Consider the following 17,233-nt stretch of genomic DNA (forward strand, 5'->3'; position numbering starts at 1 on the left):
ATCAGTGTTTTTAACTCTCTATTCTTCTCCCTTCCCCTTTGTAAAAACAAACAAACAAACAAACAAACAAAATCAATAAAATATTTAAAAAAGGAAAAAAAAGAACTTCTTTGGGGAAATTCAGTGACCAAGTAAGACTACTCTGCTCTGAAAAGCAAAGTCATGTGAAGGTATGCCATGGAGGGAAAGAGACTAAGATAGAGAGAGAGAGACACCAGGTGGTATCATTATCCCAGATGTGAGTGAAGAAGCCATCTTGGACATGATCCACTAGCCCTAGGCACTCCAGCTGATGCCAAACATATAACAGCATCTCGTTTTGAATCTAGGCTGGTGCTGTGACTCATTCTTGGCCAATAAGAAGTAGAAGAAGCAATACTATAACATTTCTGAGCCTAGAAGCCTTGTTGCTGTTGCTTGGACCTCTTAAATGCTTATTTGTTTGATTCTCCCTTTTGAAAGCCACCTGTCATGTTATAGGAAGCCACTAGTTTGAAATGTCAGGTGAGTTCTTAGCCTACAGCCAGCATCAACTGCCAACCACATGAGTGAGCACTTTGTTCTTTAGCCTAGTAAAGGTTCAGATGGCTACTCACCAATCTCTCCCTATAAAAGCATAATATGCTAATTAGACTGGACAGTGGAACAACCTTCTGGACAAAGCTGGGGCTGTGAGGGCCGAGACAAGCCACTGCAGCTGCAAGGGCTGAGCCCTTTGCACAAATTTTGTGCATTGGGCCTCTAGTCTCTCTATATAAAAGCCTAAGTGACCATTTGACCATTCAACAATTTGACTACTTGCTATGATGCACACTGATGGCCAGGAGGCAGATGCTCAACACCCGGGTGGTCAGTGTGCTCCCACAGCGGGAACATCGCTCAGCTGACCAACAGGTACTAGATGCTGGTCTCGTGGCTGGTGAGCACAGCTGTGGTGGTGTGAGACTCTCCCCCTGCATGACCCTACCTCATCCGGACCAGGACAGAGATTGGGACTGGCATCCGGACTACTGGGTGCAAGCCCACGGCCACTTCTTGGTCATGGGTATGCTGGTATCAGCCCTAGGATGGGAGCTTGGAGACCACAGCGGAGCAGCAGGAAGCCTAATGAGCATTGGCAGTGGTAGGTGCAGCAGGGCCTGGATGAGTGGGAGCGGTGTGGTGCCTGGCCTGGGCTTGGGCTCCTCCCTGGCTGCCTGCTGCTTGGTGCCCTACTACAACCCTCAGTGGATGTTGGACTGCTGGTTTAAGCCTGATCCCCACAAACCACGCTGAGGCCATGCACTGGGCCTCTAGTTCATTATAAAACCTAATGTTCTAGAAGAATTTAGACTGGGTCAACTAAAAAACATTTGAAAAATTTAAATGTAGTATGCCAAATACTAAAAGTCAAATAAATGACTTTAGGCTAGTAAGAAATCATTTGCAAGTTGTCTCATTATCATTGGTCATGATCTTATTTTGATCTATTTCTCTTTGAGTTACACTCTCCCCTTGTCATTTTGAGAAGTGAAGATGTTGAATCTAATGGAAAGAGGGATATAATTCCACCTCTAGATACAAAAAAATATATCAGATGCTTCCTTTTGATATGTGTTAGCAATCAAAGCATTGGTCAATCTTACAACAAATAAAGATGTAATGATCCTTTATATATGACACATATAGTCCCTGTTTTTGAGTACCCTAAGCATTTCCTAACACAGTCTTTCTAGGCAGTGGGTGGGAAAACACAAATCTCTGAACAGGAGGAAACTGTACAGTTCATCACAGTGTCTGGCACACAGTGGCTCCTTAGTAACTGTTGAATGAATCATGTGGGAATTCAGCACCAGATGCTGGTTACTAGCTCAAGTCCAGGTGCAGCTGTTAAAGAGTAATATATGCCGCCTGCAAGTCTGAAAGTTCTTCATTCAGTGTCAGGATCAAGGAGGCCAAAAATAAGAATGTTTGCTATTTGTATACAACATACATATATGGTTGTATACATAAATGTATGCGTAAAATCTCTCCACTCTTCTTTCACTTTGTGAAGGTAATATGTTAGATATTGTAGGGCTTCTATACATGTCTTTTCCTAGCCTGAGTGCCCAAGATTCTGAATGACTCAATTCCCCCCTTTTAAAGGATCGAGAGAAATAGTATGCTGTGTAGTAGTTAAAACTTCAGAAGGAAAGGTCCTCAATAAATACAAAACAGAATGAAATAAAATAAGCATAAGCACTTTAATGCCGCACATATTTCTTTTATAGAAACTCAGACACATCATTAATGTTTCTATATCTCTTTCTCCCTTCCTCTCTAAAATTAATAATATGTGTGTGTGTTTGTGTATATAAATAGATATATATATATGTAAAAGAATGGAGATACTTGAGGCCCTGCCAGGGGAAATGAGGACTGACTAGGAACTCATGTCTGGGGCTCTGGGTGCTGAGGGCAGCGTGACGGGAGGAGGAAGAAGACACTGAGCAGCTATACATACCTTAGCTCAAAAACTGCCTTCAACTGGAGAATTGGACAGAATATAATGAATCCCTCAAGCTAGGAACATAAGGCAGTGTGTGTGGTGGAGGATGGTGGAAAAAAATGGAATTCATTGTACTTTAATCTTTGTCACCTTTTCTCATATTCACAAACATGCCTTATTTGTGCTTCAATAAAGCAGTTTTCAAGACCCATTAGAACGTTCCATATTACTTTCACTTTCTGACCATAGCTATCACCTCAGGGAGGAGATGCTTCCCTGTAGTAGCCACAATTGCTCTGTGCTTACCAAGGCAAAGTAGAAAAGACGGAAACTAGTCATGCATAGGGAATCTTAGAAATCTCTCCTGACCTCATGATTGCCAGAAGCTTCATAGTTGGCAAAGCAACCTTTCAAGCTCAGGTCAAAGGTTATCCATTCATAGAGAACCTCTCTGATCCCCATAATGACCCAGATCACACAGTAAGTAGGAGGTTGATGACAGGAGCTAGAAGATGAAAAAGCCTGCACTGTTAACATTACCTGCCCATTAGCACTGGCTATGCTTTCACGTAGAACTGAGTGTTCTTGACATTTGGCAGCAAAGATAATCCACCTTTCCACTATCTGGAAAAACCAACATTGCATGAAAACTAAAAATCTCTTCTCTATCTAACTGTAACACATATGTTGCTTTAAAGGAGAAGCCCTGGACTTAAATGATCCATCATAAAGGCACCATCAAAGGGAAGAAACAAATATATTTGTTTGTATTTTTGTTTTGTTTTGTAGTGACAGGTTCCTAGTTAGCTTAATGGAAAAAGGAAACTTATTCTTCAGATGCCAGGGGCTCTCAAGCATCTAAGGTCAGGGTTGCAGTCTCCAGAAGCAACTGGAACAAGCAATAAAGATCATCATAACCATCTCTGTCTTCCCTTTTCATTTATTAATCCCAGTTTCTCTCTCATTTTTTCCCCCTCCAAATTGACTGTCTCTTTTCCCCCAGAAGGCAAGACAGGAAACATAGTCCTGAAGTGCTCTGAGCTTTAGCACATATATTTTAGGCAATGAAAAGATACTGGCTTTCAGATTTGGCTTCAAGTCCAAAAATTGTATGAAGGGGCTCTGATTGGCTTAGGTCAGATCAGGGTTCACAGCTGGACCAGTCAACCTGGGGCTAGAGTCACACAGTGTAAACTGGCTGCTCCTGAGGGAACATAGGAATGGTGACTGTGGGAGTAGAAGTGAGGAGATTGGAGGGTACAGACTACAGAAAAACTAGACAGTTGATTGAACCAGTAAAGAAAGACAGACCTAAATGGTGATGAGGGTATACCATGATTGCTAAGAGACCATTTCTACAAGAACTATGGTTCCCCAAATCATGTTTAAGTATCCCTCTGTTAAAGCTGCTCAGCAGAGACCCTCATTTAATCGTGACAGAGACTTCACTGAAGTGTTTCCCCACAAGATCTTTCTTTCTTACATGTCCATACTTCATTGCTTCACCTGCTGTTTCAGGATGACATCTGAGGAGGGGATGAGAGCACTGTCCCCTCACCCTCAGGACTCTTCTTTGTGACCATCATTGTTCTCTTGACTTGCCATTCAGCCTCCACTGGGATTGAAAGGAGGAAGCGAGGGCATAGTGGCAGAAAGAACTACTCTAACCATTAGCAAATGCTGCGGATTTGCTCCGATGTTTAATCACCCATGGAAACCATTTGTTTCAGCAATTAAGAATTTGGATGCAGGGCATTTCTAGGGATTAATGACCAGGTGGTTAAAACGGACTGCTTACAGCCTCATCAAGGCTTCTTATCAGCAGGAAGTAACCTGTTTCAAGGTGACTGATGGTGTTTACTTGGAAAATGAGATGAACAAGGGCATATGTTCATTTTGAGTGATTCAAGAAAGACAGGATAGTAAAAGCATTTCTTGGGAAAGACTAGTTTCTTTCCCAAGAAACTACTAGAAGCATTTTGACCTTTGTTTTACACACCCAATGTAACTTCTTTAAGTGTACTATAAGGGCCTGAATTTATAAAACAAGAAAAATATCTGCATCACTGTTGTAAAGATATCAAATCCCACAGATCAACAGGAATATGAAGTTGTATGATGCAGTGGGAAGAATAGTAGACCCCAAATTGGGACCAGGGCTCTATACCTGAGTTCATCATTTCTTACATTCATGACATGGACAAATCACTGCCCTTCTAAGTTGATTCATATACAAAGTGAGGTATGTAGAAGGAGTGATTCTAGCCCTTCCACTTTACATGGATAGCTGCAGACTGTTATCATCAAAGCATCAAGAGAAAAACTGATGCAGTCAGAAACAGGATGCTGTACTTGTGTAGTGCTATTTTTTCTAAGACAGTCAATGTATTTTCATGACTGTGTTGTCTATGAAGAATCATGCTTCCCACTCTTGCAAATCCTGTTTCAGTGCCTGATGTGCCCACTCTCTTGATGCTCTTCCACAAAAAGCACTTACAGTTAACAAATCAGAAAGGGTAACCCCTAAGCCCACCATCATTGGGAAGAAGGTTTAAATAATGGATGGGCTATTGGTAAAGGGAGTCATCTTGGGCAAGGATATCATAGTATGGAGCTCCAGGAAGCTTACAGGCTGGAAGGGAAAGAACATTTGTCTCATAAAACTTGGACATCCAGGGCAAGAGAAACGGTCCCTTGTTAGAAAAGGAGCTGAGGTCTCTTGGTAGCATTAGGATGATGAGATTCTCTTCTTCAAAAATAATCGGCCCTACCCCGGTAGCTGAGTTGGTTAGAACACTGTTCTGAATACCAAAAGGTTGTGGGTTTGATTCCCAGGGCACATATTTAGGTTGTGGGTTTGTTCTCTGACAGGGCATAAATGGGAGGCAACTAATCAATGTTTCTTTCCCCTCTCTCTCTCTCTCTCTCTCTCTCTCTCTCTCTCTATATATATATATATATGTATATATATCAATCTATATCTATATCTATATCTATATCTATCTAACTATATCTATATCTATATATCTATATCTATCTATCTATCTATCTAAATAAATAAATAAATAAATAAATAAATAAATAAATAAAAAAGTATCCTCAGGTGAAGATTAAAAACATACACAATCTTCTCCAACCAAGTACGCACACTGTATTTTGTGCACCCAAAGCTATAAATTTCGTAGGCATGTTATAATGCACTATGAACATTGAACTCACCTGGGTCCTACAACAGCTCCATGAAGACCGTGTTGTGTTTGTTTAACAGATGAGAGCATCGAGGCTTACCTAGAATAAATAACATTGCCAAGGTCACACAATTGAGTTCAGATACTATTCCTTGTCTGTCTGACTCTAGTGCCTGTCATGTCACCCTGTTTCTCCTGGGGAAAGCACAGGGAAGATAACCTGCCTCCCAGTCATTGGGAGTGAGCTATGAATTTAATTTTAACCCCAAATGGAAGCTAATACTTACATGGCATTCACTACGTGCCAGTTACTGCCCTAAGTGCCTCCCACATGGAACTCATTTGGTGACTACAATGTGCCTTAGACATAGCTACTATTAATATATCTGTTTCATGGAGGGGGAAAGGGAGTCAGAGCAGTTGAGTAACTTATCCAGATTCCATAGCCAGTGACTAGTGGACTTAAACTCTCATGACAGCAGTAATAAACTCTCTCTTAGGGCCTCTTTGGATTATTTGTCCTTGTTGATTTTGGAAGGTAAATAATAATTAAAGAAAAACTCCTTGGGATTGGGTATAAGAACATTTTATCCTTCATACCACATGGCTGAATTTTCACGAGGAGGAGCAGTGCAGTGAGAAGAGAATAGGAATTTTCTCAGCCTCAGCTGGAGAGTCTGCAGGGCAGGAACACAGCCGCTCTCACTCAGAAACTGCAGGGCTCATCTCTGGCAAGCGAAGCAGAGGACAGAAACATAAGCTGCCATCAATTGATTTCCTTTTAAACATTAGATGGGAAAAAAATAGGCAGATGATAACTCAGCACTTTCAAGCTTTGCAGATTGGGATGGTGTTAATCAAATCTCTAGGATAAAGTAGGCAGAGTTAGAGGGAGCGGAAGAGGATACCTAGAGGTCAGTATGTGTGGTGTGTCCTGATTACACAGTTGCTGCACTCGCTAGTGTAATTTTCCCCAAAGCTTGGAATGTAGAGGGAGGAGATTTCACAAAGTGAAAAGAGCATGGGACTGAAGAGTTGGGAGACAAACATTTCTTAGCAATTTTACTGACTCTAGGTTCTGTATGAGTCAACAGTGCAGTATGGTTATATATAAAAAAAGTGGGCACAGTTGTGTTTGCACCATCAGATATAAAGTATGCAGAATAGAGAATGTCAGAGATGATGGACCCATTTTATTATGTCTTGGTTGAAGCCCACTTGGAAACCATATTTAGAGAGAGTGAAGCTGAACCAGAGACACCGGATGCTCACAATCATTAGCACCAAAGAGAATGAAGTATTATGACTAAGGAGGAGAGGTTGGAAAAAAAGCTATTTGAAGGAGAGGAGACATAAGGAATGAATCTTGGGCACTGGGGAATGATACCTTCTAGAAAATCAAAAGGAAAAACCTATTGCCATTCAGAACAACAAATAGTTTGTGCAACCAAGTGATCTTGGTCGTTGCATTTTACTATAATAACTAGATGCTCGTTTTTCCTGATTACCCTTTGAAAATTGCACCTTACCTTTGCTTTACTCCATCTCCTCATTGATTTTTTCTCTGTAGTCTTTATCAACACCTGACATGCTTTATTTGTTTACTTACTTATGATCTTCACTTATTAGAAATTATACACACAGCAGTACTCAATGAACATTTTCCTCCTACTCTATTTCCAGGGCTTAGAATTATGCCTAACACAGAGTAGTTAACTCCGTGTATGAATGGATGAGATAGCAGCAGCAGAGGTAGTGAGATCCCAGGGAGACAGGGAGATACGTATGTCTCACTGCCTAAAAGCACAGATGACTCCTGCCAAGGGAGACTGTGAATGTTCTTGTCAGGTAGGGATTGAGTTAGATGATCATTTCTGAACTAGTAATTTTATGAAACTGTAGGGAGATGGAGGGAAAAGGATGGAAATAGCTTTCTGAGAATTTGATATAAGGTCTGACTCTGGACAGAATGAACTCTAAATGAAAGTTTTCAATTATGGAGGAGCTAACAATCTGAATGGAAAAGGAGCTCTCTAGACAATTATAAACTTTCCTAGTTTTGGCAGTCTTTGGTGCCAGGAGAGATTTTGAGAAACTTTATTTGGACTATAAAAACCCATGTAACTGTTCGTAAGAACTAACCCATCATGGCTGAAGGCTATAGATAAAGACAGGTGATGTGAAATAGGATATTTCTGTTCTCTCCAAATGCTCTTGAGGAGAATCATTCTTCGCTTCTTTCTAGCTTCTGGTGGTTGTTGGCAATCCGTGGCATTCCTTGGTTTGTAAACACATCACTCCAATCTCTCTCTGCCTTCTCCTGTGTCATGTGTCTTCTGTCTCTGTGTCCAAATTTCTCACTTCTTAAGAAGAACAGCTGTCATTGGATAAGGGCACAACCTAATCCTGAATGACTTCATCTTAAATTGATTATATCTACAAAGACTGTATTTTAAAATAAGTTCATAGGTTCTGGGAGTTAAAACATAAATATGTCTTTTTGGCAGGGGGCAAAATTCTACACACTACAAAAATATATCAGAAACATAAGATTGAACATTTGTGGTCTGAATGAACTAATTTTTCCTGGAAAATCAAACCTTGTCTCCCATCTTAAGACTTGCTCCAAGAGTGCCGCCAATCTTTTGGGGATTGTGTTTCAGTACTGGAGACCCCTTACTTATTCCCTTCCATGTTTAGAGATTGCAGGAGAGGACATACACTCTCCAAAAGTATTTTAATTTTCTTTAAAAATTATTGATTGATTTTATTTTTTTAAATATATTTTATTGATTTTTTTACGGAGAGGAAGGGAGAAGAATAGAGAGCTAGAAACATTGATGAGAGAGAAACATCGATCAGATGCCTCCTGTACCCGCAACTGGGGATGTGCCCGCAACCAAGGTTCATGCCCTTGACCGGGATCAAACTTGGGACCTTTCAGTCTGCAGGCTGATGCTCTATCCACTCAGCCAAACTGGTTTCGACTGATTGATTGATTTTAGAGAAGGAGAGTGAGAGAGGAAAAGAGAGACAAGCATTGATTTGTTGTTCCACTTATTTATGTATTTATTGATTGATTCTTGCATGTGCAACTGTGGCATATAGGGACGATGCTCTAACCAACCAAATTACCCAGCCAAAGCTAATCTTATTTTTAAATTACAGTTTACACTCAGTATTATTTTATGTTAGTTTTAGATGTACAGCATAGTGGTTAGATCATCATATATTATACTTTCAGTGTTACCCCTCTCTTTCTCTCTCTCTCTTTCCCGTTCTCTCTCCCCATCCTCCTCCTCCTCCTCCTCTTCCTCCTCCTCCTCTTCCTCCTCCTCCTCCTCCTCCTCCTTTCTTCTTCTCTCTCTCTCTCAAATTAATTTTAAATTAATTTTAAAATTGCCTTAGTGTGCTGTTATTGTGATCACAAAGTACCAGAAATTGGGACGCTTAAGCAATAGAAGTGTATTTTTCACAGTTCTGGATGCTAGAAGTTCAAGGTGAAGATGTTGGCAGGGTTGGTTCCTTCATGAAACAGAAAGAACATGTTCCATTCCTCTGTCTAAACTTCTACAAACTTCGCTGGTCATCTTTGATGTTTGGCTTGCAGCTGTATCACCCCAATCTCTGCCTTCATCTGCACATGGTACTCCTGGGTCCACATTTCCCCTCGTTATAAAAACATCAATTATATTGGATTTGGGCTCACCCTAATGACCTCATCTTAACTTGATTATCTGCAAAACTAAGGTCACATTCATAGGTACTAGGGGCCAGGATGTCAACATATTTCGGGGTGGGGGGAAGGGAAGGAAGATATAATTCAACCCATATCAGGTATCTTAAAATTAGTCACATGACCCAAACAGTGCTGAATATTGTGATTTCTTCTCTGCATGCCAGCAGTATGACAAGGATCAATTAGGGACCACCAAACTCAAGAATTCTATGATTCTATTTGTCAGAGGTAGAAATTAGATCAAGTCTAGGATCCAGTCATTAGATTCACATGCAAGTAATATTTCTCAAGTGGTCACAGAAGTATAGTTTTGGGATAAAACCCCTTCCATGCTTTGACAAGTTTAGGGCTGTCTGATGCTTTATTGTAGGAGAACTGATTTCTGATCTACTTTGGTAACATTTCAGCTATCCACTAGGCCTTCTATAGAAGTGTCACTGGGCTAGGAAAAGAGGGACAATTGAACAGGAAGAGGATATTCTGAAAAGGGCTGCAGTAGGGGAGCATGGGTCAGAATTGCTAGACTGAGATCTGCCTGCAACAATAGCATAGACATTTTGATCAGAGGACCCACTTGGCTTATATAGCCTCTCAGATTCTTGTGGCTTTCAATCCTGCTGTTCTCTAACAGAAAATATGCCCCATTCAAGGGAGGGACAACAACATACTGTCAGCATCCATTGAATACCACCCAAGTAGTTACGTCAACCCTCTCACGATCAGCGTGAGTCCTGTGGCTGAAGGAGATGTTCTCACCATCTGTATTCAAGCTGCCATCGTCCAACTGTCATTACAAATTCCAGAATGCTAGACAAAAAGCACAGAGCCATCAACACTGGGATTATTAGACTTGTTTTTAGATATTAGCCTTGCAGTTTAAATGGCTGAATATTCATGGGCTAGTTAACCATTTTTCTTTGTCTGTAAAATCAATATAATTATAATCTCAACTTCATAGGGTTGTTATGAGCATTACATGAGGTTATGCATGTAAAGAACTTAGCAGAGTGACTGGCAAATTGTAAATGATGTTGAAAAAATGAGTGATTATGTTGCTAAGGAACAAAACATTTCAAAGACGGGAGAAAAGGGTGGTAAAGCCCTGATCTTCATTGCTTCTCTGTTAGAATACCCGTGTGGTGCCTTCTTCAGGATTCAGCGGTTTCTCACTTAAGCAGATTTCTCATCAATAAAGACATGAATTTCTCAGAACAATGTCTATTTGGCTTTAGGGTGCTCCATTTTGGGGATTGAATCATGCCACTGGAAATTTTCTCCACAGATGGTGAAGCATTATACTAGAGGCAGACTATGTCTTGCTGAACCATCACTCTTGCTGGAGGAATTCCAGCAGTGGTGCTCTTCCCAGGCAAATAGGACATCCAGTTTCCATTGCTTTATTTTTATTTTATTTTAAAAAATACATTTTTTTATTGATTTCAGAGAGAAAGGAAGAGGGGAGGGGAAGAGAGATAGAAACATCCATGAAGAGAGAGAATCATGGATCGGCTGCCTCCTGCAAGTCCCCTACTGGGGATCGAGCCCACAACCCAGGCATGTGCCCTTGACCGGAATCAAACCTGGGACCTTTCAGTTTTCAAGCTGATGCTCTATCCACTGAGCAAAACCTGCTAGAGTGGTGCCATCACTTTAGAATGTGTCCCACATTTTCAAAATGGTTTAGATGGAAAGGTAAAGGGAATGATAAAGTAAATTACGTTAATTCAGAGAAACCATTTGTATGTCATGCAATGGTTTCATATATTCAGCTCTTATGGAAGGAGAATTTAATATGTATCAGGCACTATACAAGGTATTAGGTATGCAGAGGTGAATGAAATAGATATTGTGTCTGTCCTTCATGGAGCTCACTATTGGGTGGGTTTGGGCAATGGAGGATGTAGGCTAATAAGTAGGTTACCCATAAATATATAATTATAAAATGAGAGCATCCAACACAAGGTAACAATAGCTGTTCATAAAGAACAATGAATGGCAATAGGGATCAGAGAAGGCCTGTTTTAATCAGTAATGTTTAATATTCAACTTAAAAAATAATGAGACATTCATTAAAGAGCATCCAGACCTTGATAACAGCAAAACAATCACTCCAAGGCAGGGTGATCTCAGCTAGTCCAAGGAATTAAAAAGAGGCAGTTTGGTTGGAATGTAGTGTGTGTGTGTGCATGTGTGTATGTGTGTGTTGGGGGGGAGGGTGGTGGTGGTGCAGAAATTAGTCAAATAAGGTAGAAGATTTAAGCCAGGGGCAAGATCAAGCATGGTGTTTCTGGTTATATTATTGAGTTTGAGCATTAACAAAAAGGAAATGAAGAATGAATTAAAGGAAAACCAAGAGGAAACTGTCTTTCATCTTGCCCTCCCTTCCCTAACTATTTAACCAGTGTTTACTATGTGCCAGTATTATTCTAGTCACTGCAGATAATGAGCTAAACAAAAAAGGTAAACATTTAGCCCCGGGGTTTCTGACATTCTTATCAACTTAAGCCATAGAACAGGATAAAGGAGGGGCACTGAAGATATAGGGGAAAAAAAGGAAGGATTCATCTTCTCTCCTTCTACCACTCCACACATAAATTCTCAGACTCCCACCATCAAAATGGTTCCTTTAGCTCTCTTTTCTGACCTCTCCCTTACCCAGCTGTCATCTGATTCCATATGTCATTTCCAGAAAATGATGGTAATGAGAAAAGCAAGAGAAAGAGACTGAAAATAGAAATCAATATATAAATTGAGACATGAATCAAATGCAGGAAAGAAACATTTGGGAAGAATGAATGATGGCAGATTGCCAGCATCAATGTGCTCACTGAAAGAAGAAATGGGTGATGTCTTAGGAGAAGGATGGATTAATCTGGTTCCCTCAGAGAGATTAGGTATAAGATTTTATCAACTCAAACTCCCCATTAATTTTCTCCTTCTGACACTCATGGTGGGCTGAATATTGGGACCTCTACCTCAACTTTAAAGAAAATGGCATGCATTATGAGCAGCTAGTGTCACCTAGAATATAGGTTCTAGAAAGACAGAAAGCGGTACTTCTCCTGAGTTTCCTCTGTTGTAGCTACTAGTTGCATGTGTCTCTGGACCACTTAATAATATGTCCAGTCTGGATTGAGATGTAGTGCAAGTGTAAAACACTCATTGGAGAATTCATACAAAAACAAAAGTATAGAATATCTCATTAATTATTTTTATATTGATTATATGTTGAAATAATATTTTCGATATTGGGGTAAATAAAATATATTATTAAAAGTAACTTTACCTATTTCCATGTACCGTTTTTAAGTATGACCCCTAAAATTTTAAAATTATATATATAATTTTTCATTGGATAGCACTTCTATAGATAATAACAGTAACTAATACTTACTGAACATCCAATGCATTATGAACACTGTTTTAAGCATGTTACATGTACCTTCTAGTTTCAATCCTCACAACAAATTTCAAAATATATACTAATATAGTTTCATTTTTAACCAAGGCATAAAGGGCTAAGTCAGTGGTCGGCAAACTCATTGGTGAACAGAGCCAAATATCAACAGTACAATGATTGAAATTTCTTTTGAGAGCCAAATGTTTTAAACTTAAACTTCTTCTAATGCCACTTCTTCAAAATAAACTGGTATTTTGTGGAAGAGCCACACTCAAGGGGCCAAAGAGCTGCACGTGGTTCGCAAACCACAGTTTGCCGATACGGGACTAGTAAGTAAATTAACGAAGCTCATACAATTGGATAGTGGCAGAGCTGGGAGTCAAACCCAGCCTGGTTGGCTCCAGAGCTCACAGTTACTCACCTCGATTCCCTGCCTCTTGGTGTTGAGAGTTGCTTCAGCATTTTACACAGAGCAAGGCCAGTATTAGGAAGTTAATACAATTGTCCATTAATTAGCAGTTTTAGGTTGTAAGAAACAAAGATGCAGTCAGGTTGCCTGAGTTGTTGGGGATTTATTATAAGGATCGAGAAAGTTTTGTGAAGAACTGGAAACTTACTCAGAATACCATAGTATTCCAGTGAAAGACAGAATCTGAGGCTAACATTCTTGGGTCTTGGCTTCTCTCTGCCTCTTACCAAATCTGTTACTAATTACCTCCAGTCTTCTATCTGCATAAGACTTCTACTACCTGTCTTCTTTCAACATTTGGTTTCTACACATCTTTGTTTGTATGATTAGCATGCTGAGTTACAACCCATAGGCAACTGGATTGGCTAGATTGGACACTCTCCAATACAGATTGGGTCTAGTAGCAAAATTTTCTGCCTGGCCTTCCTTATGGTTAGCTGGTTTTGGAACAGACTCCATCTGTGTTACAAGATCATATTTCCCACATAATCATATGATAGCAAGATTTGTTTATGTCACTAAGTGCATTTACACTCATTCATTCACCAAATATTCATTGAGTTTCTGCTATATGCAAGACAATGTTCTTGGCATTTAGAATTCATTCATGAAAAAAAAAAGATAAAGATTTCTGCTGTCATGGAATTTACATTCTAGCTGAGGAAGGTAGACAATAATTAAGAAGCATAATAAGTAAAGTATAAAGTTGTTAAAAATGATAAGGGCTATGGAGAAGAAAGTAAAGTAAAGGATTGAGAGTGTTGTTAGGTAGAAAAACAACTCACAATTTTACATGGTGTGATGAGCCTCATCAAGAAGGTGAGATTTGTGTAAAGCCATAAAGGAGGAGAGGGAGTTAGCTAAGAAGGAGCTGGAAGAAGAGCATTCAGGCATAAGAAGCAGCTAGAGCAAAAGCTATAAGCCTAGAATGATTGAGGAACAATGAGGTTAGAATGTAGAGCAGAATGAGGAAGCAGGAGGGAAGTAGGGGATGCAGCTGAAGGGTCAGATCAGGTTGTAGTTTGTAGGTCTTTGCAAGGATTATGGCTTTTACCCCAAAGAAACAGGAGTCATGACAGGATTTTAGCAAATGAATGACATGGTTTGACTTACTTTCTAAGAATGCTCAGGATGCTGAATTGCAAGTAGACAAGAGCCAAGTGTGGAAACTGGGGGTCCTGTTAGCAGGCTATTCCAATGCTCCAAACAGGAAATGATTGTTATTTGTGACTTGGTGATAGGAGTATAAGTGGTGAGAAGTGGCTAATTTTGAATATATCTTAAATCTAGAACCAAAAAGGATTTGTTCACATATTGGATGTATTGAATGAGAAAGGTTAAAGTCAAAGATCATTCCAAGGTTTCTGGCCTGAGAAATTGGTAGGATGGAGTTACCATTGATCATGACAAGGAAGGGGTGCTGGGAATATCAAGTTTAGTTTCGGCTAAATTGAGTTTGACATGAATATAAACATTTAAAGGGACATACTACTGAGTAGGCAGTTGGATATATGAGCTTGGTGTTTGCAAGGGAGTTCTGGATTTATTATAAAATAAACATTTGAGAGCTATTGGAATATAGACAGTATTTAAAGCTATGAGACTCATTAAGTGATATCATTAAGTGATATAATTAAGGTAGCAAGGGTAGACAGGTAAGAGTGGAGGGACAAGGACTGAACCCTGGGGTGTTCCAACATTAAAGGCTTGCATAGAAGAGCAAAATCTAGCAAAGAACACAGATGAGTCACTGGTGATCTAGAAGAAAAATACAAAGAGTGTGATGTCCTGATAGGCAAGTGAAGAGAGTAGTTTAAGAAGGAAACAGTGAGAAACTAAATACAATTTCACTAATAGGTCAAGTAAGAACAGGACTAAGAACTGACCATTGATTAATAATGTGGAGCTCATTGGTGGCTGAGATAAGAGCAGTTTTGAGCAGTGCACTCGGAGGCCTTGGATATGTCTCTTGCTTCAACAGTATTTGGACAGAACAGACCCAGGGACACCCCTTCTTCCAGCCTCCAACCACTTTCCTGGGTCTCATCCAGTCACCACCTTCAGAGCCACCTCTGGGACCAGCCAACACACTGTTTTTGTTTGATTGTTTGTTTTTGTTTTTTGTTTTTTTTTCTCCCTTAACTCCTTATTGCTGAACAACCATGAGCTCCCAAATTTGCAGAATTATTTCTCCAAGGTAGACCTGCGGTCAATTGCCTGGCCAACCTGTATCTGTAGGCCTCCTACACCTACCTCTCTCTGGGCTACTATTTTGACCGTGATGATGTGGCTCTGGAAGTTGTGGGCCACTTCTTCTGTGAGTTGGTGGAGAAGAAGCAGGAGGGCACTGAGCATCTCTTAAAGCTGCAAAGCAAGCATGGTGGCAGCATTCTCTTCTAGGATATGCAGAAGCCTTCTCAAGATGACTGTGGCAAAACTGAAGATGCCATGGAAGTCGCCTAGCCTTGAGAAGAACCTGAACCAGGCCCTTTTGGAGCTGCAGGCCCTGCTTCTACCCGCAGACCCTCACCTCTGTGACTTCCTGGAGAACCACTTCCTGATTGAGGAGGTGAAACTGATCAAGAAGATGGGAAACCCCCAGACTAATATCTGCAGGCTGGCCACCCCCCAGACTGGGCTGCATGAGTATCTCTTTGAAAGGCTCACTTCAAGCACGACTAGGAGCCCTTGGAGCTCAGAGGCCTTGCAGAGGCCCCTCTGCACCCCCCTGATGTCTCTGGCTTTTACCTGAGCCTTTTCCCGAAACTAATAGCCATTCTTTTAACCACCATGGAGCCCTCTCCAATACATTGGACTAAATGGAACAATAAAGCTTTTTGCAGCCCTTCCTCCCTCAAAAACAAAAAAAACAAAACAAAACAAAAAAAACCCACCAAAAACAGTTTTGGTGGAGTGGAGTGGAGGGGTGGTGGATGCTGATGAATAGTTTTAACAGATAGTGAGAAGAGAGGAATGACAGAAACTGTAGATAACTCTTCCAAGGTACTTGCTATAAAGGGGAGCAAAGGATTCAGGTTTAAGTTGCTGGGGGAAGTCAAGTGAAGACAAAGTTTTTCTTTTTTTCTGAGATGAGAGAAAGACTTCCATGTTAACATGCTGATGGAGATGATCTAGTAGAGAGTGAAAATGGATGGTATGGAAAAGAGAATTCAGGAGTGAAGTTCTGGAGGAGACAGAAGGGATAGGATCTGGTACCCATGTGGAGGACAGGCTTTTAGATAGGAACATGAGAAGTCAATCTATTAATAGGTGGGAAGGTGGGAGATATGCTGTGGAAGGTCACTTCTGTGTGAAGTAGGGAGTAATATCATCTGGTAGGGAGGGTAGTGAGCATAATGGTGGATTTGTGGGTTTCAGTAGATAAGAGAAGGTTTGGAATAATCTTCTGTGAGGATGGGAAAGTGAATGTATTCTAGACAGTGAGGAATTCCATATGCAGCCTCTGAGGACAATAATTTATTGTTGGTCGTGTGTGTGTGTGTGTGTGTGTGTGTGTGTGTGTGTGTGTGTTTAATGGGGTTAAATTTATCTTCTACTTATTTGAAATGAGTCAAATGCTGGCCAGGTAGAGCAGTTGGCAAAGGAGAAGGAAGGAGATAGATTTTCAAAAGCTGAGCTAGAGCTGGGCATCAATGATTAAAATAGGCATGTAATTTATCTCTTTTATTAGACTTCTAGTAAATGTTTAAGTAGCTTAGGGGAGAGAGAGAGAGAGAAAGAGAGAGAGAGAGAGAGAGAGAGAGAGAGAGAGAGAGAGAGAGAGAGAGAGAGAGAGAGGTGCACAACCATATCAGAATTTGGAGACTTTAAAATATGTCATTCTGCAGAATTTAGTGTCCTGGCGTTGCCCAGTGGATTATTGAAATAGATGAATAGCTCCTTAACTGATCACAGTATGAAATGAAAAAGCTCTCCAAATGTTCTGCCTAAAGGTTTGTCATATTAA

The 17,233-nt window shown here is 40.4% G+C and overlaps 1 pseudogene; it reads left to right on the plus strand.

The window, feature by feature from the left end:
• The first annotated feature begins 957 nt into the window (after positions 1-957).
• On the plus strand, positions 958-16,108 carry LOC118729721 (annotated as a pseudogene).
• Positions 16,109-17,233: the final 1,125 nt, after the last annotated feature.

Source organism: Pipistrellus kuhlii, unplaced genomic scaffold (assembly GCF_014108245.1).
Source record: "Pipistrellus kuhlii isolate mPipKuh1 unplaced genomic scaffold, mPipKuh1.p scaffold_m20_p_3, whole genome shotgun sequence".
Lineage (NCBI taxonomy): Eukaryota > Metazoa > Chordata > Mammalia > Chiroptera > Vespertilionidae > Pipistrellus > Pipistrellus kuhlii.